Raw genomic sequence first — 27,140 nt, 5'->3', positions numbered from 1 at the left:
AAGGCTCATTCCAAGTAAACATGTATGAGATGGTTGGCTGAGGAACAGGAAACACCAGCCAAGTCACTCATTACAGAGTGAATTCTACAAACTCAGGGGTGCTGTATGAAGTTACGCCAAGTCAGAGGAGAATGGAATGCTTTGGAAATGAGAGGGTGTGTGCCAGGGAGCCCAGTGCAGAAGGGGAAACACAACAGTACTAAAGAGCTCAATTTTTGCTTCAATAACATTTTCATTCTTTAAAGAAGTGAATGAAGAGAAGGCCGAGTGTGGTTGAGAAAGGAAATCTGGACTCGGGTTTTGGTGTTGGAAGAAGCTTATGAGGAGTACTCTCTTCCTCACCCAAGTTCCAAATAAAATAACATACAGATACAGGAGTCAGGCAGATGGGGATGGAAATTTTCACCTGTTTTAATAAAATTAGCAAACCTATTTTATTTTGATAAACTTAGGAAACTTGGTTGAGGTGTAAGGTTAAGAGGGCTTCTGAATATTTCATTTGAAAATTACACTTCAAATATTTCATTTGAAAATTACACTTCAAATATTTTATTTGAAAATTGCAGTTCCTGAAATGATGATGGGCCAATTCTACAGAAAAAGAGGAGCCCTGCTGAGTTGGTTGCAGAGCCCAAAGCAGATGAAAATGTGTGCTCAAGGAAGGCGTGTTGCAAGTGTGACCGCTTTTTAAGGCAGACCTACAAGGCTTCTTTGGCTCTACCTGCTCTATCACCTCCAACCCCACAGACTAGTTAGTCACCCAGCCCTTCCAGCCCTACTTCCTAATGTGTCTCTGATGCCTCCAGTTCCCATTCCTACCACAACTGCTGTCGTTCAGGCCTTTCTCTAGACTATTGCATCAAAGTTGCCTCCTATTTCTCCTCCTGCTGAACTCCAGTCTTTTCAGCCTCCTCTCCTATCACAGCCCCTCTCGGCACTTTACCCTGCTGCCAATGAACCACTTACCGTCAGCAAAATGCTAACCTGCATCATGTCTGTGTGTCTTTGCATGTGCTGGGCTCTCTCCTGGGAGTACAATAATAGCCTCTGCCACGTTCATTTATTCCACCTCATTTTTCAGAATCAGTCCCAGGTATTGTTTCTTCCAGTTCTTTCTACTGTAGTTCATCATTCCCTTCTCTGTACAATGCCTATGCTTTCACAGGCCCTTTTCCTTGTACTTGCTATGCTGGACTCTAAGTATGTGTGTACTTGCCTCTCTCCACTACAAAATTTTGAGTTTCATGAGGACTGGAATCACATCTTTTTCATGTTTATATTTGCAGCATCTAAAACAGAGCTCAGTAATGCTGAAGGAATTGAATCAAATGGAATGTGCTGTCTGAAAACTATGAGGCATGACTGCATTAAGCAAGTATAGGGAGGATTTCCATCACGCCTGAATCATAAAGGAGATAGTTTTTTTCTCGCTTCCAAATGCACTAGGGAGATATAACCCACCGCACTATTGCTATGCATGAAAATATAAGCTCATGACTTTAAATTCCGCTCTGTGGATGATGCCATATAACTCAAATGAATCCCCATTTTGCACCATCTGTTAATAACTACTCCATGTTCTTATTGCTACAAACAAAAGGAAAGCGAAGGTAATGCTATGGAGAATGTCACAAAGAAACAAATGTATATGCTTTGGCAAGACTGAGTATTCAGAGGTGAATTCTTCTGAGCAGATTAAATCCACTCTCTTTTCAGTGGGAGTTATGAACCCTCTGTGGCAGGGGAACTAAGCATTTGAGACCCAAAGCACTAATGAATTTTTCATGTAACAATCTTCCTTACTGTGAAGGGAAGAGGATGTATAGTCAGCTCTGGGTTCTCATGAACTTCTCCTGAAAGGAGGATGATGGGAAAGTCATTTGAAAGTTTCCCTTTAGCTATGAATCTCCCTAATGGGTCTTGGCTAAATTGAAAGTTCTCTGCTCAGGGATGATCGAAGACAACTTTGGGGAAGTGCAAATGGGTGTTGAGGAGGCATTTTCAGCTTATGTGACTGCAAAAAATGTATCTGCATTAAACTCAACACGGCATGCAGTGTTGGACAGGGAAACACCTTAAAAGTTATACAACCAAACCTATTTTATAGGTAAGGAAATTGAGGCGGCCTAGAAAGAAGTGATATAGTCCGATATCATATTTGAAAACCTCATGATTGTTGCAGATGGCTTCTGTAGATGGGATTTTTTTTTCTTGCATTTTTCTTTTTTCACAGATAGTAGACCTTTCAACTTCAATTTGGGCTTAAACAAATGTAAAACTTATTAGCTGAAGAAATCTTCTGAATAGTTCTTATGTATGACTTGACAGGCATTGAACAACAGGGCTTATCTCTCTTGGCTCTGCCATATCCACGTTGCTTTGATTCCCAGACTCTGCATGGTGACAAGAAGGCTGCCTATAAGAAGACTGTACACTCTTAGATTCATGCCCAATAGAAAAAGTGGCTGCCTTGCTCAGCAGTTTTGGTAGAAATCTCATTGCATCGCATAGACTTCAAATTAGTCCTGTGTCCATACCTGAAACAATCATTGTAGTTAAGACAGCATAATGCTCTGATTGCCCAAAACAGAGTCACATGCCCACCACTAAGGTTTGATGGGAAATCACTGCCAATGGAAGGACATGGACTGGGAGTTAAAGAGGAGGTGGTTCTTTAGAATACAATTAGAGTAGATTTATCCAAAATAGGGAAGAATGGACACAGGAGAGAGATAAATGCTGTCTGTCATGCTTGCTGGCCAGTTTTTCTGTCTCCATTCTCATCATTTGCATTCCACTCATCCTTTAAGTTCTTAAAATCCATTATTCCGAATGCATCCTAAATGATCTAACATAAAAATCTCACTTGAAACACATCAAGGGCTAATCATTGCCAAAGATAAAGATGGAGTTAGTGAAGCATTTAATCTCTCCATGATCTTGACCCCTCACATGGCCTCTCTATGAGCTGGTCTAGGCTCTTCTTCAAGATTCACCTCATCTCCAGCCACTTACTTCCTGCCTCACCCACCTTCCTTTTCTTACTAAATCTCAGTGATCCTCCCTAGAGTCAGCTAAGGCATCATATGCTCCAGAAAATCTTTCTGGAACTCCAGCTTAAGTTCATATTTCCAAACCACCCTCTTCACTTCCAGGCATTCTACTCACTTCTTTGCATTGAATTGCTGCTTATGTCTGTTGCTCTTTCTATTCTATTTGCTTCTCAGGGTCAGGAGTCCTAAAAACCTTACACAACGCTTGGCACAAGAGAATGTTTCATCAATATTTGCAACATTGAGCTCTCTTGAGCTGTTGATAAAGCCAACATAGTGTTCTGGAAAGAATATGGGGTCTGGAAACAGGCATTGAAGTGAACTCTGACCCCCATCAACTCCCAGTAAGGTATTGGGAAAGTCATTTATCTCTTAGCTTCAGTTTCTTTACCAGTAAGATGGAAGAATTTTTCCTTACCTTGAAGGTTTATTATGAGATCATACAGAGCGCTCAGCACAGTTCCAGGCATAAAGCAGGTGCTCAGGAACTGTATTATGTTGGTGGGCATAGAATTCACAACCCCCAAGGCAACTCACGGCACCCATGGACCTTACAACCAGCTTCTCTCAGTGTCTCCTGATTCTGGTTGTGACAAATTGGATCCTCACCGACCTATTTGTTTGCTATCTTCACCACACAGAAACACTCCTAGGAATCTTCTTGGTATAACTTAATAACTCAGAATGGAGGCTTGGTAAGTGGACAAGTGAATTGCTTAATTTTTGGGTATTTTCTCCTTGTCTTCAGGAGCTTCACAGGTAATGAAAGCCCAATACATAATGGTTAATTTAAGATGAATATCATACCCCAATATCAAAGATTCCTGAAATCATATTCAATATCTTTGCTCCAAATACTCATTCTACTTTCTGCTTCTTTTTATGTGTTCATCACAATTGTAATTACTTATAGTACATGCAAGTACATGTGACAATAGCGTTTGACCCATAGTGAGTATTGAATAAATGTTGGTTATTTCAGCTTGTCTTAGCATTTCAAGAACTATCAGCCTAAATGTTGTCTTGGTATTAAGAGCTTTCCCCAAGCACTTTAAGAAATATGAGCTTTGTTCTCAAATAATCACTTTTCCTTAACTCCCTGTTTATCCACCACAGAATCCTTTCACTTCAACTCCCTGGCTATCTTTATTGTCAGTGACCTGCATTATTTACAGTGACTACTTAACTCATTTATTTACTTCTGTACTTGTCGTCTAAGAATCTTTATTCCTTGCCATTTGAGAGATTTTTTCAAAATACAAATATGATCATTCATGCATGCACCAGTTAAGAGGCCTTCAGTGGTTCTCAGAGCCTATAGAATAAAGGCAAACTAGCAGAGCATTACAAAATCTGGACATTTTTCATCATTTCTGCTATCTTGAAAACCTTATTTCTTACTTTCCTGACTCTAGCCTTAATTATTTTTCAAAAATGCTGTGTTTTTGGCCTTTTTAATGTTGTTACATAATTCCTCCTCTGTTTAGAATTCATTTTCTCACCATCTTTGTCAGACTGACAAACTCATTTGTATCTTTTTAAGACAGCTCAAATATCACCTGCTCTTACTAACTTTCTTCACCTCTCAACAATGACTAGATTCTTGTTCTTTTGTCCTCTTATAGCTTCTTGTATTTATGATATTGAATTAGTGCATGACTTGTTAATTATTCTCTATCATTAGAGCATATAGAATGTGGCATATGGTAGACCTTCAGTATATATTTGGTGAATTATTAAACTGAATGAAAGTGGTTCTTTTTTCAAGTCTAGTCCTCAGCATTCAGGATGTTGGAAGGAAGTGTGATGGAAATAGGGGTTTTTATGGGTCTGTGGCTATCAGCCTTGCCAAGCCTAATTCTCTTTATGAGCATGTGAGTCAAAAGAAAAGCCTAGAAGTATCCTCGCAATTGCATTAAAAAGGGACAAGAAAACACAGCTTCCATGATAGCAATAAACAAAAACCTTTATCAGGCACCAGGGAGTCAAGACATGAGATAATTTTTTTTTTTTTTTTTTTTTTTGAGACAGTCTCAATTCGTCACCCAGGCTGGAGTGTGGTGGTGTAATCTCAGCTCACTGCAACCTTTGCCTCCCAGGTTCAAGTGATTGTCTTGCCTCAGACTCCCGAGTAGCTGGAATTACGGGCACACACCACCATGCCTGGCTAATTTTTTGTATTTTTAGTGAGTCTGGGTTTTGCCATGTTGGTCAGATTGGTCTCAAACTCCTGGCCTCAAGTAATCTGCCCACCTCAGCCTCCCAAAGTACCGGGCTTACAGGCATGAGCCACTATGCCTGGCTGAGAAATGAAATAATTTTGAAAGAAGAAGGAATAGTAGGCTTTCCAGAGATCACCAGGAGTGATGCTGACCTAGGAGATCCATACAGTCCTAGTGACTCATGAGAACTGAAGGCTTTATACATAGATTCATATTGAAAGACAGGACTAGCTGGATTTCCTAGGCTGACTAAGAATTCCTAAGCCTAGCTGAGGAAGGTTACCGCATCCACCTTTAAACATGGGGCTTGTAACTCAGCTCACACCCAACCAGATAGTAAAAAGAGCTCACTAAAATACCAATTAGGCTAAAAGCAGGAGGTAAAGAAATAGTCAATTATCTATCACCTGAGAGCACAGGGGGAGGGACAATGATCGGGATATAAACCCAGGCATTCGAGCCAGATCAGGCAACCTGCTTTGGGTCCCCTCCCATTGTATGGGAGCTCTGTTTTCACTCTATTAAATCTTGGAGCTGCACATTCTTCTGGTCCGTGTTTGTTCTGGCTCGAGCTGAGCTTTTGCTCGCCGTCCACCACTCCTGATCACTGTTGTCGCAGACCTGCTGCTGACTTCCATGTCTCCAGATCCGGCAGGGGGTCCGCTGCACTTCTGATCCAAGGAGGCTCCCATTGCCACTCCCCATTGGACTAGAGGCTTGCCATTGTTCCTGTGTGGCTAAGTGCCTGGGTTCATCCTAATCGAGCTGAATACTAGTCGCTGGTTCTCTTCCATGACCCACAGCTTCTAACAGAGCTATAACACTCAACACATGGCCCAGGGTTTCATTCCTTGGAATCTGTGAGGCCAAGAACCCCAGGTAAGAGAACAAAAGGCTTGCTGCCATCTTGGGAGCGGGCCCACCACCATCTTGAGAGCTCTAAGAACGAAGACCCGCCGGTAAAAATATGACACTGAAGAAAAATGAACCAAACTTTATTTATCACAAATGTTTGAGGTATGAGCCAAAAGTTTGCATCAGAAAACTGTGCAGGTACTATTTATCATTGGCTTGAGTCTCACTCCAGGCTGCATAAAAACAATTACAGGTACAGGAAGCAGACACTTACTGTCAGTTGTTATGTAGATCTTACCTGTGGTTTATACTTATGCTTACTCACTTAAGTACCACTCAATCTATGCCCAATTTTGCATGTGTGAGCTTTGATGTATGAATCCAGGCTTTTAACTAGAACCTTCCCTCAAGCATTTGTACCTGAATGTCTTGTAGGAATAACGCATGGCATTAAAATTATTGAACTTTACCTTGGAAACATGTCTAAGAAAACAATAGAGGAAAAAAGTAAGAAAGGAGGGAACAGGGAGAGAAGGGAGTGATATTTACTGGGTACTTGTTACATGTCAGATATGTTGTAAACAGTTTCAATTATGTGAAGAGGTATTTTACAATGATGAGATTCAGTTTGAGGGTCAAAAATAAAGTTACTTTTCAGCAGAGGAGAATCTGGGATCCAATTCTAGACCTTCTATTTCCCAGTCCAATATCATTTCTACAATTAATCAGAAAAGAAGCAAATGTGAAGAGGGTAGGGTGAGTAGAGAGAGGAGAGAGAGAGAGAAAGGGAGAGGGAATGAAAATTCTGTAACTTTGTTGGGGATCCTATAACAAAAATTTTCCTTGTCTGGGTGGTTCTAATAATCTTTTCTTTTTTTTTTTAATTTTGAAGGCAGAAGGTCATATTCTGAGTTAAGATGTTTGCACACAGATTCTCTGTCACCTTTCATGAACAATGCAGAGGAATAATGGTAACTGACAAAACTGCTGCATCTCCTCCATCACTTTGTCCTTCCTCAAAGAATTCCACAAGAACAAAGACTCCTTCCCTAAAACAAGACATGAATCCCTCCATGGTTTTGGAAGATTTGACTGACCTATAAGCTCCTGAAGAATAGGCAATATTTATTCTTCTTCTTTTTAGAGATGGAGTCTTACTCCGTAGGCCAGGCTGCGGTGCAGTAGTGCAATCTCAGCTTACTGCAACCTCTGCCTCCCTGGTTCAAGCGATTATCCTGCCTCAGCCTCCTGAGTAGCTGGGATTACAGGCACATGCCACCATGCCTGGCTAATTCTTTTGTATTCTTAGTAGAGATGGGAAGTTCACCATATTGGCCAGGTTGGTTTTTGAACTTCTGACCTCAAGTAATCCGCCTGCCTCAGCCTCCCAAAGTGTGGGGATTACAGGCATGAGCCACTGGTCCCCCCGGCCAATAGGTAATATTTCTTGTTTATGGTTGTATCTACAGGGCCTCACATACCGATTTGAGGACAATATGGGACCAAAAACATTGTTTTTTAATGAATGAATGAGAAGGAAGAGTTATATAAGTAACAAGAACATGTTCCTGGATTTCTCCATCTTTTCTGAGTGCTCTCTGTCTCTTTGTTTCTCTCTCTCTCTCTCTCTCTCTGGTTCTTCTGCCCTGTAGGTCTCCAGAAGGCCACTACTCCCCCCTCTAAAATACACAACCAAATTTGCTTCTGTGTTTCTTCTTGATGCAACCGGGAAGTCCAGCATTCACTAAGAGAACCTCACTAAACACCAACAGATAATGGAATAGGACCAAGATGACTAATAGATTTATGGAGTTATGGCCCAGACCCTCCCTGTCTGTACCCCAGCTATAAGTAGATAGAAAAACTGCTCAGCCACATGGCCCAGCTGCTGGCTTTCCCTAAAACTCAATATGCTTGAGCACAACAGTATTTTTTTTTTTTTTGTCTTTTCCTACTGTTCCCTCCCTTGTATGTTTTCAGGTAACTTGTACACTATCCAGGGCAAATCCAATGACATCCCTCCTCTACATCTGGAGCCTCACTCCTGTTTCAGCACTGGAATCCCATGGGATGGAAAGTTGCATTCAGAGTACATTGGTAAATATCACAGTGAACAAATTATCTCCATGCATTATCTTCTTGTGTGTACATGAACACAAGAAGTTGAAGTGGCCTATTACATGTACCACTCAGATTTTCCTTTAAGAGAACTGCCATGAGAAATGTAGTTGGTTGACAACCGTTTGTTCTACCTTTAAACCTGCCACCATGTTCACAACAATGCCACGAGATCTCTGAGTGGATCCTAGGTCACAGACAATGACTCAGCAGGACCATTTCTACTCAGCATGGGATTTCTCTAATGTCAGGCTTCGTTAGAGATATTTTCATTGGCCTGGCCAAGATTTTCTCAGAATTTCCCAGCAGTTTGAGGCTTCTTCTACCCAATCATCCTAATTTCCCTGTCTCCTTTTACAGATCCTACATCTGCATCACACCCTGAAGTGTCCCTCTGCTTATTCTTTCCCTCTTCACCATTTGTTTTTTACTGGCATTTCCCCAATATACCTCTTACACATCTAATTCCATTTTGGTGTCTATTACTCAGAGGTCCCAAATGGACACAAAGTATATCCTCCAAAAATTACAATTGTTATATCAATGCTGGGTAAAATATCTGTTTCTTATATAACTAGGATATTTGTTTTCATATTCCAAGAGAATTAAATAAAGTAAAAAAGACCTGAGATCAAATTTTATCTTTTCACCATATGAGCCATGTGACTTTGGGGAACACAATAAACCTCTGAGCGTCAAGTTAATTTTCACAATGGGAATGAAAGGAAAAAAGATGACCTTAATTTATGTTCTTAACTCATCTCAATTAGGAGAAGAATTAGGAAAACTGGTAGTATTAAGAAATAATAGAAAGTATAGAAAGTTTCTAGAACATAGTACATGACAAATCAATATTTGTTCTCACCTTAGATTTATCACTAAGTCAGAGTCTATGTTCAAAAAAATTTTGAAGAATGCAGAATATATGAATAATGCCCCTGGATCTGTACCTGGAGCTAGACTGCCTGAGTAGAACTACTGGCCCTAGCACTTTTTAGCGGTGCGATCTTTGGCAAGTGACCTAACATTTTTGTGCCTCAATTTCTTATCTGTAAAATGGGAATAGTAATGATTCTATTTCACAGTGTCGTTTCGCAGATGAATTGAATTTACGTAAGAGCCCTGTGTGGCACATGGTAAGCAGATGTTAGTGTATGCTACTGCAACTTTCTGAGCCTTTTGCCCTTATTTAATTTCTTCTCTCTTCTGACCCCTACACCTCGTCCCGAACTGCATCCTGACAACAGTAATCTTTACTAGCAGGATGTGTCTGGATGCCAATAGCCCTGTCTCCCCCTCATACCCAACACACACACACACACACACACACACACACACACACACACACACTCTCTCTCTCTCTCTCTCTCTCTCTCTCTCTCTCTCTACCCCTCCGCCCCACCATCTCATTAAAAAAACTAGCCCCGTGAATTATAAGTGATAATTTTCATTTTCAAGGTCAGAAGGAAATAAAAAGATGTTTGGGATCTAATTGAATTAATATGGCCCCACGGTATTTCTTAGACTTTTTTTTAAAATAAGAGATAGATGTCAGCTCATTTTCTTGTGATTTTCTTTTCTCTTTGCAAATTAGAAGCATGTTATCTTGCTAATTAAGGAAACTGGTTAACTTGGTTTCAGTCTATTTAAGATTTTATTAAACACTGCTTTCATACATTTGGCTGTAGATAAAATAGGCTTGCTTCCTAACATTTACAAAACATGTTAAAATGTGTGCAATATTTTTGACTACATTCTCTCATTTAAAACTCACAATGTCCTTAAGAGGTAGGGTTTTTTATTTCTATTCCATGAATAATGAAACAGACATGCAATGACTGACTTTGCATAATTAGTTTGAGGCAGACCATGGGTAAAACTTTCAGTGATTTTACCTATTTTGATTCCTAAACCCAGGCATGGTTTGATACCCTAACCCTAACCCAACCATGCTTGGGATTGATTCCACTGTAAGTATTACGTTGGTGCAAAAGTAATTGCCATTTCAGATTGTGAATTTTAAATCATTAAATTAGGCTCAAACACATCTTTATTAATAAAAATAGGAACCACTACAATCAATATATTTTTGCCAATGAGAAATGAGTTTGTTTATTCCTGTAGCATAAAAAATTCATGCTTCAGGAATTGGTGAATTCTTGGAAAGCATTTTGTACGTCCTGATGGTTGTGGAAGCGTTTTCCAGCAAAAAGTTGTTGAGATGCTTGAAGAAGTGGTAGTCAGTTGGTGAGAGATCAAGTGAATATAATGGGTGAGGCAAAACATCGTAGCCCAATTCATTCAACTTTTGAAGCTTTGTTTGTGCAATGTGTCATCGGACACTGTCATGAAGAAGAATTGGACCCTTTCTGTTGACCAATGGCAGCTGCAGGCATTGCAGTTTTCAGTGTATCTCGTCGATTTACTGAGCATACTTCTCAGATGTAATAGTTTCACTGAGATTCAGAAAGCTGTAGTGGATAAGAGCGGCAGCAGACCACCAAACAGTGACCATGACCTTTTTTTGGTGCAAGTTTTGCTTTGGGAAGTGCTTTGAAACTTCTTCCCAGACCAGCCACAAAGGTGGTCATTGCCAGTTGTCATACATAAAATCCACTTTTTGTCACACATCACAATCTGATTGAAAATTGGTTCATTGTTGTTGTGTAGAGTAAGAGAAAATGACACTTCAAATGATGATTTTTTTTTTATTTTTGCTCAGCTCATGAGGCACCCACTTATCGAGCTTTTTCACCTTTCTAATTTGCTTCAAATGCCAAATGACTGTAGAATGCTCAACGTTGAGTCCTTCAGCAACTTCTCATGTATTCATAAAAGGATCAGTCAAGATGATTGCTCTCAACTGATCATTGTCACCTTCCAATGGCAGGTCACTATGCTCCTCATCTTCAAGGCTCTCATCTTCTTTGAAAAACTTCTAGAACCACCATGCATTAGTCTCTTAAGATATGTAGAAACCAAAACATGAAGTTACAAACCAAACTTACAATAATACTAGCTTTTAGATGAACATTGTTTAAATTGTGTTAGTCTCCTAAATCATGTAGAAAATAACTGGAGTATAAAAATCATTTTTACAATAATACTAGCTCTTATAATTACTTGCATAATTACCTTTATTGAGATCTTTATTTCTTTAGGTGGCTTCAAGTTATTTTTTAGTGTCCTTTCATTTCATCTTTCAGGACTCCTTTAAGCATTTCTTGCAAGGTAGGTCTAGTGGCAACTTTTGTTTATCTGGGAATGCCTTAATTTCTCCCTCACTTATAAAGGATAATTTGGCCACCACTTTGAGTATTTTGACTGACTGCCTTCTGGCCTCTGGAGTTTCTGATGAGAAATCTACTGATGATCTTATTGAGGATCCCTTGTATGTGACAAACTACTTCTCTCTTGCTGCTTTCAATATTCTTTGGTTTTGTGTTTTGGAAGTTTGGCTATACTGTGTCTTGATGTGGGTTTCTTTAAGGTCATCTACATGGAATCTGTTGAACTTGAACTTCTTAGATGTTTATATTCATGTCTGTTATCAAATGTAGGAAGTTTTTTTTTTTTTTACCATTATTTAAAATACTATTTTCTCTTCCCTTTTTTTTTTTAATCTCTTCTTATTCTGGGATTCCCACAACGTGTGTGTTAGTCTACTTGATGGTGTCCCATATGTCCCCTAGGCTTTGTTTACTTATCATCATCTTTATCTTTTTATACTTCAGACTCAATAATTTCCATTGTCCTTTCATCAAGTGAGCTGATTATTTCATCTGCCTGCTCAAATCTACCTTTAAATTTCTTTAGCAAAGTTTTCATTTTAGTTACTGTAATTTTCATCTCAAAAATGTATTTTTTGTTGCTTTTTAGGTTTTCTATCTCTTTATTGATATTTCTATTTTGTTCATACATTATTTTGTTGACTTTATGTATTCCTTTAGTTCTGTGAGAATTTTTAAGACAGGTGTTTTAAAATTTGCGTCTAGTAGATGTACCGTGAGGATTTTCCAGAGGCAGTTTCTATTGAATTTTTTGTTGTTGTTGCTGTTTAATTGTGTGTGTGTGTGTGTGTGTGCTTTTTTTTTAATGGAGTATACTTTCCTCGTTACTTTTGTACATTTTAATTTTTTTTGAAAACTGAGCACCTGAATCTCATAGTATGAAAACTCTGAAAGTTAGATTCTTCCCCTTTCCCAGGATTTGCTGGATTTTGTAATTCTTCTCATTTATTTTTTGATTATTGTAGGCTTTGCCAATGGCCAGTGTGAGGAGTAAATCTAATGCCTTTTCAGTACTTTTCTGAGCCTGAACCTTTCCCTGAGCATGCATAATCACTTCCTAACTTCTCCTCTATATGCAGTTGTTTCTTAATGTCCTAATTTTTAATGCCTGGTTCCCAAAAAGAGATAAAGAGAAAAATGAAGATGGGAAAGAGGTGCTGGCTCTTTTAATCCCCTGGAAGTAATTTTAGTTGGAGCAGGAAAGGCAACAATGGCTGCCTGCCTCGGTATCTGCACCCCTTTGATCAGAAGCAGCAGTCAGCAATTTGAGCACAGATCTTGAGCATTTGGAGAATAGGGCCCTCTTTGCCCACCCTGGCCCCTGCAATGTGTGTGCAAGCTGCTCCAGAAATCTGTGCACAGCTGCCTGCCACCAGAATGGGCGTGGGTGGGGGAGGCATAGCTGCCACTGTGCTGAGTGGAAACTGAATGAAGCTAACACAACTTACTGTCCAAGGCTTCCCTTGGAAGTTGCAAGCTTTCAATAAACTACAAATTTCCCAAGTAGTTATATCAGACAGATTCTGCCAGTGTGATTGTTGTCTTGGTGGAAAGAGGGATTCCTGTGCTTCCTACTGTACCATCTTCCTTTTGATCTTAACTTAAAAAAAGAAACCTAGAAGGGTATACCCACTTAAGTTTCAATATTTCTAGATCTCACTTTTGTCAAGTTTAGAATGGTATATTAGTCATCTAGGGTGACCATATCAAAATATCAAAAACTGGGTGTGACTTAAGCAACAGAAATGCAGTTTGTCACAGCTTTGGAAGCTAGAAGTCCATGAACAAGGTGTTGGCAGATTTGGTTGATGGTGAGGGATTTATTCTAGGCTTGCATATGGCCTGCTTCTCATTATCTTCTCACATAGTATTTCATCAGTGTGTAGGTGAAGAGAGGGAGGTCATTGGTGTTTCTTTCTCTTCTTATAATGACATTGGTAATATTGGATTTCAGCCCCATACTTATAATCTCATTTATTTTTAATTACCTCTTTAAATGCCCTCCAAACACAGTCACATTAAGGGTTGGTGCTTCAACATATGAATTTGGTGGGGTGAGGAGAAGGTGCATAGTTCAGTTTATAATAAATGGAAATAAAATTATTCAGTTTTCAATGTTTTTATAGTGATCAAATGCACAATGTGTATTTGTGTGACCGATAATCAGCTATCTTTCTTCTCCCATTAGTCACTGATGATGTATGAGGCTTAATCTGTAGTCCACCTACATGTTATCTATTAGCAGAGTCAGAGAAGAAAATAGTTACTATGCAACACTTCCCTAAAATCCTTAGCCCTCTGCCTCGAATACAGAAGCTTTTGAAGATGTTCATTCTAGGTCTTCTACAGTTTTGTGGGAAAGTAACTTGGTTTACCTTTTTTGAAGGTTAAATTTTGAGGTCCACCATCAAAACTAAAAATGTACAAATTAATTTTCCAAGAATTCTTTTTCCACAGATTTACTCTACAGAGAAGTTTCACAAGTATAAAAAAGGTGAAGCTACAAGATGATTCAACGTTGCATTTTTAAGTTATATTTTATTTTATTTATATAAAATTGATGTTTTGGAGTGTTTTATAAATTTTGACACATCACAGATTCATATAACAACTAGTAAAGGATAATAATACTAAAAAATAAAATAAAATAATAAAATAAAATGCAACTGAAGAAAAAGGATGTTGATCAAAACAGGAACAATAAATTAAATCACAGGGCATACAAGGCACTTAATACCAGGTGGCCATCAAAAAGTGAGATGCAAATATGAATTATTCTGTGTATATGTTTGATGTACGTAAGTAAGAGTGTGTGTATTCTGGGAAATACACAAGAAAGTGAATGAGATGACTGCTGAAATGTGATACTAAAAGGCATTGTTTTAAATCCTTTCCTTCTATTGTATTAATTGTTTCCATTTACAATTATAATAGGAAAGTTTAATTTAAAAAGAAGAATAAATTGATTAAGACTTTCAAAAAGTACATTATTTTAAATCTAAGTGTTTGGGAGAGAAGACAATATCCAGTATATAGTAGTTTTTAATTAAACGTTTAATTCTGAGATTATTATGATTCACATGCAGTTGCAAGAAATAATGTTATAAAACTATAGTACAATATCACAATCAGGAATTGAAATTTATAGTCACTACAACAGAAAAGTTCCATCACCTACAACAGAAAAGTTCCACCACCACAATATTCTTATGTTGCCTTTTTATAGCTGCTGTCACCTCCACCCTGCCTTCCCCAATTCCTGAGCCCTGGTGAAGACCAGTATGCTCTCCATTTCTATATTTGTCATTTTGAGATGACTATATAAGTGGATTTACACAGTTTGTGAACTTTTGGGATGGGCTTTTTTAAACTTAGCATAAACCCCTGGAATCCATCAAAGTCGCTGCATTAATAGTTTGTACTTTTTATTGGTAATTAGTATTCCATGGTATAGGTTTACCACAGTTTGTTCAACCATTCATTGTCTGAAAGACATCTGGGTGGCTTGTTTCCAATTTTTGACAATTAAGGAAAAATCTTCTGTGAACATTCATGGACAAGCTTTTGTGTGACCACATTTTTAATTTCTCTGGGATAAATGCTCACGAATGCAGTTGTTGGGATGTATGGTAGTTGCATGCTTAGTGACATAAAAAACTACAGAAGTTACATAAGAAACTACAGAAATGTTTTCCAGAGGGGCTATAACATTTGGGACTCCCACTGGTAGAGTATGACTGATCCTATTTCTCCACACCCTCTTCATCATTTGGTGTTGTCAATGTTTTTTACTTTATTCTTATAGATGTAGAGTAATAACTCATTTCGGTTTTAATTTGCATGTGATTAATGGCTAATGACGTTGAAAATCTTTTCAAGTGCTTTCTTTTTTTGCTATCTGTATATCGTCTTCAGTGAAATGCTTTTCCATGTCCTTTGCTCATGATTTAATTTGAATGCTCGTTTTTCTTTATCATTGAGTTTTGAGAATTTTTAATTTATTTTAGCTCTTAGTCTTTTGTTGGTTATTTGATTTGCAAATATGTTCCCTTAAATTGCAGCTTGTCTTTCATTTCTTTGATATTGGCTTTTGCTGAAGAAAAATTTTGAATTTTGATGAAAACATCTTATTAATTTTTCTTTTTATCTATCATGCTTTTGGTCAAATCTGAGAACTTTGCCTAGTCATAGATACAAAAGATTTCTCTCATTTATTTTCTTTGAAGTTTTACAATTTTATGTCTTTACATTTAATTCCATGATGAATTTTGAGCTCATTTTTGTATAAATGGATGTTTAGGAGTAGATTATTATTATTATGTGGATGCCCAATTGCCCCAGCACTATTTGTGAAGTGGCTGTGTTTCTTTCATTGAATTTCCTTTGCATGACTGTCAAAAATTAGTTGTGTGTCTTTGTGTGGATCTATTTCTAGGTTCTCTGTTCTCTTCCTTTGGTCTTTGTGTCTGTTCCTCTGCCAAAACCAGTCTAATGACAATAGCCATATAGTAGGTCTTCATATTCAGTAGAGTGATTGTTTCCACTTCAGCCTTTTTTGTCAGGATGGTTTATAAGCTATCCTTAAGCATATGCCCTTCCATATGAATTTTAGAGTAAGCATGTTTTTGTATACAATTGCACTAAACCTACGGATCAATTTGTGGAGAATTGACATCTTTACCATGTTTAGGTTTCTCAGTTCATGACACAATAGCTCTTCATTTATTTAGGTCTTCCTTAATATATTTAACATCTTATAATTTTCAGCATAAAGACTGTAAATGTTTTAAGTTTATTCCTAAGTATGTCATTTTCTTTGGAGTGCTTATAAATTGTATGACCTTTATAATTTTGCTTTCCACATTCATTGTTAGTATGCAAAAATGTAATTGATTTTGTTGTGTATCTAGTGTTTTTAATTAAATTAACCAATGAACATATCTCTTACTTTACAGATTCAGGTGTCCTCCCTCCTCCAAAACAGGAAAACCTAAATTCTAACCGAATCGTTTTGAATTTGAATTTCATTTCACTGATAATGCAATTGGAACAAGGAAAGCTTTGTGATGCAGTAAGAAGAAGGTGATCTTTGAAGTCCAAGAGATGTGAGTATGGATTCTAGCTGGCCACATACAAGATTTGTGCCCAGGAGGAGGTTAAGTTCTCGGAGCCCCATTTCTGTAATAATAAAAGTAATGACAGTGATAAGAGCTATTGCAATGCAGCATTTCATGTAAGACACAGCTTGTTTTAAGAGCTTTCCATCTTGCTTGTTTTGGTGTGTTTTTTTGTTTAGTTTTGTATTAGCTTGCTGCTAATCCTTTTGGCAGAAAAACTAAGCCTGAGTTTATATGAAGTTGTTTATCATTTATCTTTATTTCACCTATTGTGAAAGTTTTTGCCGTAAAAATATCAATGCTTTTGATTACACGGTGCTTTTGATTACCGGTAAACCTACCCTACTGTGGAACCAGGCAGTCTAACCTCAGCTCATTCTTAGTCACCATGCTCTAGGTATCCTTAGGCTACGTGAACTACTGCACATGAAAAGTCTTGGATAGAGTCCTTGGGGGCATCTTGAAGAAATATTTAAGTTCTCTTGAAGCTTTTCAGGGTCTGCGTTCTTGGATTTAGAGGTATAATAGAGGTAGAGAAGTCAGCCTCTTGTCACTGTTGGCACACACTTCCACACTTGCCAGAAAGGGTATTTTCACACATTTCTGGAGACCATTCATGGGAGGTGGTGTGATGCCTCATCATTGTCTGCAGCCTGAGATTTCCCCAAAGGTGTAGCTGAGTGATCCCTGTGACACTCTTTGGTTCAATGATGCTTACTTATTACCACTTTCATTATAACTTCAATAGACTAAATATCATATCACCATTTAACATCTTTCCTTCAACGTTTCATTCTGTATGGCAACTGAACAGGATATACTTACCCCCAAGCCTGACTGAAGTAATACAAAGCTTTACCATTTAACTTGGATTAAACTACTTTAGAATGAGTCTGATTATGAAAACGCCCTCAACTCATTAATTTCTGTGACCAAGATGAATGATACATCATAGTGCCACCAATAAAGCTGGACTGGTCAGCATTCAGGTGACACCAATGTCACATTCCCCATAGCACTGCCAGGGTCTAGACTCAATGCCAGCAGAACAAGAAGGTTGAGTCACAGAAGCCACTGAAGGCCAAAATAAGTTTTCAAAATATGTAAGGGGGAAAAATACAAGTAAAGAATAAGGGAGTTGGAAGAAATCTAATTGATCATTCAACTTTCTAATCTTAAAAATATGGAAACCAAGACACAACAACAAAAAAAAGGGATATATCCAAGGTCATATAAATGATTTCTGGAAAGATCACAGGCAGTTACACAAGCCATGAACTCTGAAAGCCATCCAAGATTAATAATTTTTAAAGACAGATTGCATAGCATTGCTAATTCCATTTTCTAAAAGATTCATTGGCTAGCTTAGCATTTCATCTATATTCATCTCAATTTCCTCAAAGTACACACACTTAAAATAAATCAAGGCCAATAATGTATGCTTATCTGGAAAATACCTTGTGAAATTGCTCTTATTTAATATTGCTGCTCCCTTCCATTTTGTCCTGTCTATATTAATTTTCCTCTATGTATTTCAAGAGAGAAATACATTTCTGTGTCACTAAGGAACCCACTATAATTACTCATGTAATTACACATGTACGTATGACTGCTTTCATATTCTAGTTAAATGGTTTTAAATGAGCAGAGAATGAAAAAAAATGTATACATTATTTCCTATTATACCAAGAACACATTTTGCCCTCAATATGCATATGTTAAATTTAATAAATCAATGAGATGAATAAGTATCTGTAGGGTTCAGGTCATTAAAAAATAACATAGATTAGTAAAAACAAACCTTTCAGGGCAGACTATGCTTTGATAAAAAAGTGAGGCACAGAGCAAGAGAGAAGCTTGTTTACCAAGCTTGAAATTAACCTCTTGTGAGTTCACTCAGACAGTAAGTAGTTACTGAGTGCCATGTATTAGGCTTTTTATTTGCCAAAAACACAGTGTAGAAATAAAAACAGAGATAGTTTCTGCCCTCAAATAGCTTAATGCCAAGTGAGAAAAAATTATTAAACAAAATCTCACAAAGAAATATACATGCGTATAGTTCTGTGTAAGAAAAGTCCTGGGTCTTCTGGGAGAATCTATCAGGCTGTGATGAAATAGGGACCAGATGCTAACTGGTTATGTGGTCTAAAAGCAAAACAGGGGCCAGGCGCGGTGGCTCACACCTGTAATCCCAGCACTTTGGGTGGCTGAGGTGGGCGGATCACAAGGTCAGGAGATCGAGACCATCCTGGCTGACCCAGTGAAACCCTGTCTCTACCAAAAATACAAAAAATTAGCCAGGTGTGGTGGCAGGCGCCTGCAGTCCCAGCTACTCGGGAGGCTGAGGGAGGACAATGGCGTGAACCCGGGAGGCGGAGCTTGCAGTGAGCCGAGATCACACCACTGCACTCCAGCCTGGGCGATAGAGCGAGACTCCGTCTCAAAAAAAAAAGAAAGCAAATCAGTGTCATTGAAGGTTTTTAGCAGGGTTGTGCCATAATACTTAGCATTTTGTTTTGTTTTATTTTCTGTGTTATTTTTGTTTTGTTAACACAGATTATTAGTAATCAATCATTTTAGTCTTTGAAGTTGTAGCTAGGATGGTTGTGAGGTGGCCAGCCTTCACCGTAAAGAAACACTGGAACCTGTGACTTATTAGGTACCCATTGCAAGACAACATAGCAATAGACAGTTTTTACCCTTGCATATTTACACTTATAAGAACAGATCAGTGGTACAATTTCTAGAAATGAAAATATTGTGTAGTGAAAATATTGTGTAGTTCCTAAAATAAAGTAGGCACTATAAAGAGAGACTCGGGATGGGGAAGCCCAAACAGTCAGACAATATCCTCTGAAATATAAAACTGCTACAAAGGCAGGGTAACACCAGCTCTTTCAAAATAGTGCAGTGAGATAAACACTAATATCCTTAATTCTAGGCATTTTGCAAACATGAAAGACTAGCATTTTTACCACTGCTTTAGAGATAAGCAAACTGAAGCTCAGAGAATTTGAGTAACACACCCAGAGTGACAAAAATAGTAAATGATAGAGCCAAAATTTATGGAAATAAAACAAAGCTTTCTAGTCAAAATGTTTTTACAAGAGGTTTTACCCTCATCTTCTTGGAAATTTTTATAGAAATGTTTTGACAGAGCTTAACTCCCATCTTAAACAGGACAGATAGACATACGATGGTAGGCTATATCGTTATCCCCAATCATTCTGCCTCATCTTCTTTGTAAAAGAATTATACATCTGCTCTCTTTGCCATGTGACCTGCAGTGTCCGCCCTCACCCTGGAAGGAGTACTTATCCCTGACTCAGGTATTAGGGCTTGCCTTATGACCTGCTTTGACCAACAAAATGTAAGCAGATGAGGCCTACGTTAGTCTGAGCTGAAGCTTTAAGAGGCAGTGGAATTTCCCACTAGACTCTTGTTCTCCTCCAGATAATGACATTCTCCAAAGAGGGTCTGCTCATTCAACTTGGATCCATGGAGAAGAGCCATAGCAGCCATTCTGCAGCTACTGACAGGCAACCTGCATGAGAAATAAGGATTTGTTGTTGTCTTCATTTATTTATGCTTCTGTAATAAAATATTTCAGACCGACTAATTGATAAACAATAGAAATTTCTTACTTATGGTTCTGGAGGCTGGGAAGTTCAAGATCAATGCACCAACAGGTGTCTGGTAAAGGCTGCTGTCTCTTTCTAAGATAATGCATTGTTGCTGCATCCTCTGGAGGGGATGAAGAATGTGTCCTCATGTGATGGAAGGGACTGAAAGGCAAGAGCATGCTCCCTTTAACATACAGCCCTTATAAAATGATGCTAACCCCATTCGTGAAGGTGAAGCCCTCATGACATAATCACTTCCCAAAGGCCACACCTTTGGGTATTACATTTCAATATAAATTTTAGAGGAGCACACATTCATACCAAAACCCTTGTTATAAGCCACTGAGATTATGGACTGCTTATTACTGTAGCACAGATGACTAATATATATGTGAAATATAAACTGTTTCTTTATCAGTGGCCACTAATAATCTGTATTCAAAGTAAAATATGTTATCTGAAGAAAATTCCTTTGTTTGAAGTACAGTTGTTAAGATTCAGTTTTTATTTATCCCTGATATTTTTATTACACAATTTTTTCCTGTATAATTTTTTGTTAAGCTATTCATTCTACCAATTCATGGGACATATGGTTAACAGTTGACTAATCTTGCAAATGCCTTCAATACTTCTAATATTTAGATATGAGTTTTTCTATTTCTAAAGTATTTAAGTTCATTATAGGGTAATTACAGACTCATTGTGGGAAAATACATTAATGTGTATATTAACCTTAGGAGATCTGATATTATATCAATATTTAGTTTTTCTTTTCTACAATATGAGTTTTTAATGAGATTTTTCTCAAGCCATAATTTCTCTTTGTAATTTTCCCCATATAATTCCTAAACAATTATTTTGGTAAATACATTACTATGTATTCCTTTAAATCAGTTTTTATCATTATGAGAATTAAGCTTTATTCATAAATTTTTTATCTTGTTATAGCTGAAGTGTAGAAAATGAACTGGGTAATTATTCTTTACAAAGCTACTGCCTTGAATGTTTTTTGTTGATTCTAATAGTTTTCAGATGACTCAAGTTTTCCCATCACGTTGCCTATAAATAATAATAATTTTGTATCATTCCTTCAAATAGGAGTAACTCTAGTATACTTAATGTCATTAGAAGAAAATTCCCAGGGAATTTTATCAAAAGTGGTAAACCAATTATCCTTGTCATTTTCATTTATTTATTTTTTTAAGAGATGGAGTCTCATGATGTTGCTCAGGCTAGAGTGCAGTGGTCCCATCATAGCTCACTACAGCCTCAAACGCCTCTATCAGCCTCTCAAATAGTTGGGATTGCAAGCATGAGCCATAGTGTCACACAGGCATGACTGCATTCATTCTGAGTCATTTCCCTTGATTATTCCAATTACTGCCTCATGGAAATAATTATATTAACATTTATGTTGGAATATTGTCCTTTTTTCCTAGACTTTTTTTTTTTTTTTTTTTTTTTGAATTGGAGTCTTGCTTGGCTGCTCAGGCTGGAATGAGATGGCGCAATCTCAGCTCACCACCACAATCTCTGCCTCCTGGGTTCAAGCGATTCTCCTGGCACAGCCCCTAGAGTAGCTGGGACTACAGGCGTGCACCACCATGCTTGGCTAATTTTTGTATTTTCAGTAGAGGCGAGGTTTCACTATGTTGGTCAGGCTGGTCTCAAACTCCTGACCTTGTGATCCACCCAACTCTGCCTCCCAAAGTGCTGGGATTACAGGCATGAGCCACCGTGCCCGGCCAATGTTGTTTTTTTACTTCATTCAACATCCCCATTGTTTTCTTCTTCAAGACCAACCTTTTTCCCCAATGAATGTAACATCTTTCCTTTTTATCTTCCACCATTGCCTTGACCCTAGACCCATAATTTTTAATCTTTTTCCTTTTTTCACAAAGTATTACAATTTTGAAGTGCAATTTTTTTGAAACTGGAGGGGAAAAAATGGCCTCTAAAATTAGAAGTCTAGATTTCTGGGGCCAATGCACTTACGTAAACAGAAACATAAATAAATAAAGTGACATTCCTATTCTCATGGTGCTTATGTTCTTGAGGGGAAAACAAACAAACAAAAAAAGTATGGATCAGATGGTGAAAGGTACCAAAGAAAGAGAAAAATAAAGCAGAGGAAAGGACCATAGAGTGAAAAGGTACTAGCGTTAGCCAAGATCTCTGTGAAGATAAACCGTGCGGTTACATAGCTAAAAATGAAGCCCTCCATGCAGTGGGAATAGATAATGCAAATACCCTAAGAGAGGGTGTGCTTACTATGTTTGAGGAACAGCATGGGACTTGATAGCTGCATCAGAGGGACAGTTGGAGAAGGCATAGGGGATAGGGCATGTGACTTGAGAGGTAGCAGGAATAAAGGTGACAATGGGTTATTTTAGCAATAGTTAGGGCTTTGATGGAATGTAGTGTGCATTGGAGCATTCTGAGCAGGGGAGTGACTTAGGCTGCTCTGAGAAGCATAGACTGCAGTGGAGTAAAAAGGAAATGCAGAAAAACCATTAAGAAGACTGTCACAATAATCCAGGTGAGACATGATGGTGCTTAGACCAGAGCGGCAGCGACAGAGTTGTAGAGAAGTGATTGGATGCTTTGTGTATTATTTCAAAGTTACAGTTGTAAAATTTGCCGATGGATTGAATATAGGAAATAGAGAAATTAGAGGAACCGGTTACCCAGAGTGTTTTACCTGAGTAAATGAAAGAAGAAGGTTTCCTTTTCCTGAATGGGTAGGTATATAAAAAATAGATTTTTTTGATGAGGGGTAGGGTGAGAAGAGTTTGTTTTACATACGTTAAGGTTGTGATTCTAGAGGAACATCACACTGGGGCTGCCAAATAGACACTCTGATATACATGTAGAATTAAAGAGGGAGGTCAGAGCAAAATATATTAATTTGAGAGCCATCAGAAGAGTATTGATGTTATTTAAGGCTGTGGCATTGGATGGGTAAATCTAGGGTGTGTGCACTGATTGCAAAGAGAAGCCAAAGGGCTGAGTCCTAAGGCATTCAAATTAAAGAGGTCAGGACGATGGAGAGCATACAGAAAAAGTAAAAAAGAAGGAGCAGTCAGTAGGTAAGAGGTAAAATCCAGAAGCAGTGGGACCCAGAGGCCAAGCAAAATAAAGGTTTCAAATAAGCAATGGAGACATGGAGTTCTCAGAAGAAGCACCTTGGTGAGATGCCTTTAACAATTTTAATATTGTAATTGTGTTTCTCTTCCTTTTTGTGCTTAATATAATCAAGAAAGTAAACTTATTCATCAAGTAATTCACAAGCCACATTTTTAAGAGTTCAAGTGGAGCCTAATTGAAATTATTTTTGCTGGGGAGTTAGGAAACTAAGTTATAGCCCTTGGTTTGGACAAGCCAGGTTTCCTCTTGTGCACTTTTGGACTCACCATATAGATAGCTCTTCACTCAAAGACTGAAGACATAGAAGTGGGTGATATCCAAGTTCTCAGTAGGTAACATAACGACTAATCTATCATAAGTGTCCAATAATGGCTGAGTAAATGAACAAATAAATGTTCTTTCCAGCTCTAAGATTTTATTATTGGCATTACAACTCCCTTTCCTGTTAAGAAACATGGGCAGGACTGGGGTGAAACCACATCAGCAATTGCAGCTCTTTTTCCTTTTTTCCTAGTGGCTTGCCTGTAGAGACACTTAATTATTTATACTGCCTTTAGGAAGTGCAACTGGGCTCTGCTGCTGTGGATGCGTTTCTGTTATTATTAGTCTCAGAGCTATTTCTTATTTCCTCCAGCACAATGAAGGTGGTGAAATAAGTAACAACACTTCCTTTTCCAAAGCCGCTGAAGTGCTCAGCTCAGCAGTAGTCAGACTCCTCCAGCATTTAATGAGAACTATGGAAGACCTAATTTCCTTTGTTGTCCTCAGTTCTCTTGACCTCAGATAATCAGATAAGCAGCAACACAAGAGGACCAGTGAGCTATTTCAATGGTTTCTCTCCAACATTTTTCTGTGCATGTGCAATCTGAGCATGCCTATGATTTGTTGTTGTTGTTGTTGGATAGCCTTTTCTCAAAACTGACTATGCTGTAGCATTCTATTTCTTTTCTGGAAAAAAAAAAAAAAAATTCAGCACCTGCTGGATATTTGTTGCTATAGGGCTAGGAATCTTCCTTTTGTTACTTCCTTCTTTCTTCTTTCCCTACCCTTTTTCTCTAAAACTTTTGTTCCACCATTTTCTTATTTTCTTTTGATCAGAATACCAATTTAAATTATGAAATACACTAAGGCCTCAAAATTGATTAATAAATGTTTACTTCATGGTTCAATGCTATGCACAGTGTTTTCAAAGGTTAGACCACACAGTCCCTGTAATGGAGATAAATGTACTCCAGTTTAAAAGGAAATGTTGACATATCTGCTCTTCAGTTGCAGTGATCATTATTTGATAAAACATTTAATTTACCCACTATCTGTTGAGAACAAAATTCCACATTGACACTAATTGTAAATGGTTGGCACTCTATAGGTTCACAGTTTAGGGAAAGAGGTTTACATATAAGTGTATTCTGTTTGCAAAGTTGACAGACACAAGTGTAGATGTGTAAAACAACGTGGGTAGTGAGAGTGAAAAATATTTTATCACAGTTAGATCTTGAGTTAGAATGTGAAGCAAGGACATAGTTTCAACAGGCAGGTATGAGCTTGTGAATTTTCAGGGACAGACTAGCTTAAAAAAATACCAGCGTGATAGGCATATAAGGAAGGTTTTTGAAAAGACAGATCATTCATGAACACATGTGTTTGTAGCAAGTCCTGCATTGGCAAAAGTGAGCAAGGCCCAGAAGATGCAACATTCAGGCTGAGCAGTATGTACGGGAGTAAAGAGGAGTTGGTATTTCCTGAGCACTCACTGTGTGTTGTCTTTATTTAAGACTAAGGAAAGTGATATGTGGGATTTATGTGATTTAGCTAAGGTCACAAAGTTAGTGCTTGAAGCATAATTCAAGCACAGCTTATTCTTTTTGTAAAGACTATAACTAAAAGTGTGTGTGCTAGCACTAAATGTATATAACTAGTTACTTACAATGATTGACTTTTAGGAGCAAAAATAAGGAATTATGTACAACCATACATACCTGTCTATGCACAGCAGATACTGAACTGAATTAACTATCTGGCCAGTTAAGGAACAAGCTTGATCACGCTCTATCTCCCTCAGTATCCTAGATTCAACTACCTGAAATCACCAGTGAATGAGATGTTTGAAGGCCTGTACTATTTACATAATTGAGATCTTGCTTTTAGTGAGAAAACTGACATTAGTAGATTCAGTGTGTTCCATAAAAGCAGAGGTAGGCTCCAGTGCAGCCCTCAATTCCATGAGCCCTTATAAAGGTCAGGGAGGAGGAGCACATCCAGCATCAGGAGGCAGGCTGACCTGAAACAGAATGGAAGGCTGGGAGCTATGGAGGATCTTCAGCAACTGTTGTAAATGCTACTAGTGCTTGTGGTTTACCATGATTTGTTCCCTTCCGTATGGGTATAGGTAGGAAACACTGACTTCCAGAGATACAAGGATTAGGCTCCAAAGGCAACACTTAGCTGGAGTTTAGAGGCAAGAATTAAGTCTTAAAAATGGTGACAGAAAAGGAAATCATCAGATTAGGAAATGAAAAAACAAGTCTCTTGTTTGGTGAAGAATTCCTCAGTTGGAGAAAACAATCCCAAGAATTAGGAATCTGGAAATTAGGCCCAAAACAGACTAATAGCTAAAGAAGGACTGATTTCAGTAGTACCTAAAAACAAGGCCCCTGAAATCTCCATCTTAACTGATAGTGTTTGGTATAGGAACAGACGACCACATGTCTTTAGCTGCAGGGATGAGAAAGAGCTAAGAACCCTACAGGGTCTGATATTAACAAAAAGAAAAATTTTTCTTAAGCATATTTTTGGCCAAGTTGATATTAGTGGTTTTGAAGATGAATGATTACTATTTACCATAACCCCATGCATGGGAGTTCCAATTTTAGCTCCAAAATGTAAGAGCTTTGAAGTTCTTACTCCCAAGCCTACAATAAGAAAAAGCTGAAAATTCTGAAAAATGACTTTTGTTTTATGCTAGTTATCAGAAAACTGAGGTCACAGGGAAAATTGCAATCTGAAATCTAGAGACAGGTACAATCAGAAAAATACAGCAACACTGGAGCAGAATGTAATGGAGCCATATACCCTGTAAAGATACTGAAATTGCAATTTTAGCAAACTGATGGAGGCTAACTGTGTAATAGCATGAGAGGGAGAGTCTTTTGGGGACCACAGTTTTAGGAAATCCCATACGTGCATGGGCTCTATCTCAAGGAATCCTATCATATCCTCAAAGTAAAGATCCAAGAAAGACCCTTTCCTGACTGTGGCATAGAATGGGGAAGAATCAAAATTGTGAAACATACCTAGAGTGTTCTCCATAACAAAGAGCTGCCTTCCAGAAGAAGAGAATGTGTAAAGACGCATTGCAGTTTAAGAAAAGGCATTTTTCTCAATCCAATCCACTCTTCTCTTCCTGTCTCACACGTGAAGGGAAAAATATGGCCAACAGGTTTTGGGGGCTTCAAGGAAATAAAGTGGAAATGTTGCAGCTAGAAAGAAGGGGAGGAAATGCTACACCATTTGAGAAACACATAGGAAGGTCTCAGCCCTAAGACACATGTCCAATAAATGACTGAGATATAATTACAAGATTATAGAACTGTGAGAAACTTTGGAATACCAAAAGGAAAAGAAAGACAGAATCAAACAGAAAAAAATATTTGAAGTAATAGTGCAAAGAGCTTTCCAAAATGAATGAAAGACATCAAATCACAGATACAAAAAG

The 27,140-nt window shown here is 38.0% G+C and overlaps 1 long non-coding RNA gene across 2 annotated transcripts in view; it reads left to right on the top strand.

The window, feature by feature from the left end:
* LOC114680340 (uncharacterized) overlaps positions 1–27,140 on the top strand; it is a 269,085-nt gene that overhangs the window by 224,134 nt on the left and 17,811 nt on the right. For both annotated transcript variants that reach the window (XR_013397425.1, XR_003732543.2), the window contains one exon: positions 16,494–16,643. This is a non-coding gene — a long non-coding RNA (uncharacterized LOC114680340). The remainder of the gene's footprint in view (positions 1–16,493; positions 16,644–27,140) is intronic.

The sequence above is a fragment of the Macaca mulatta genome, chromosome 8 (assembly GCF_049350105.2).
Source record: "Macaca mulatta isolate MMU2019108-1 chromosome 8, T2T-MMU8v2.0, whole genome shotgun sequence".
Classification (NCBI taxonomy): Eukaryota; Metazoa; Chordata; class Mammalia; order Primates; family Cercopithecidae; genus Macaca; species Macaca mulatta.
Note: the sequence above shows the minus strand (reverse complement) of the source record. Positions and strands in the feature narration are given on the sequence as shown.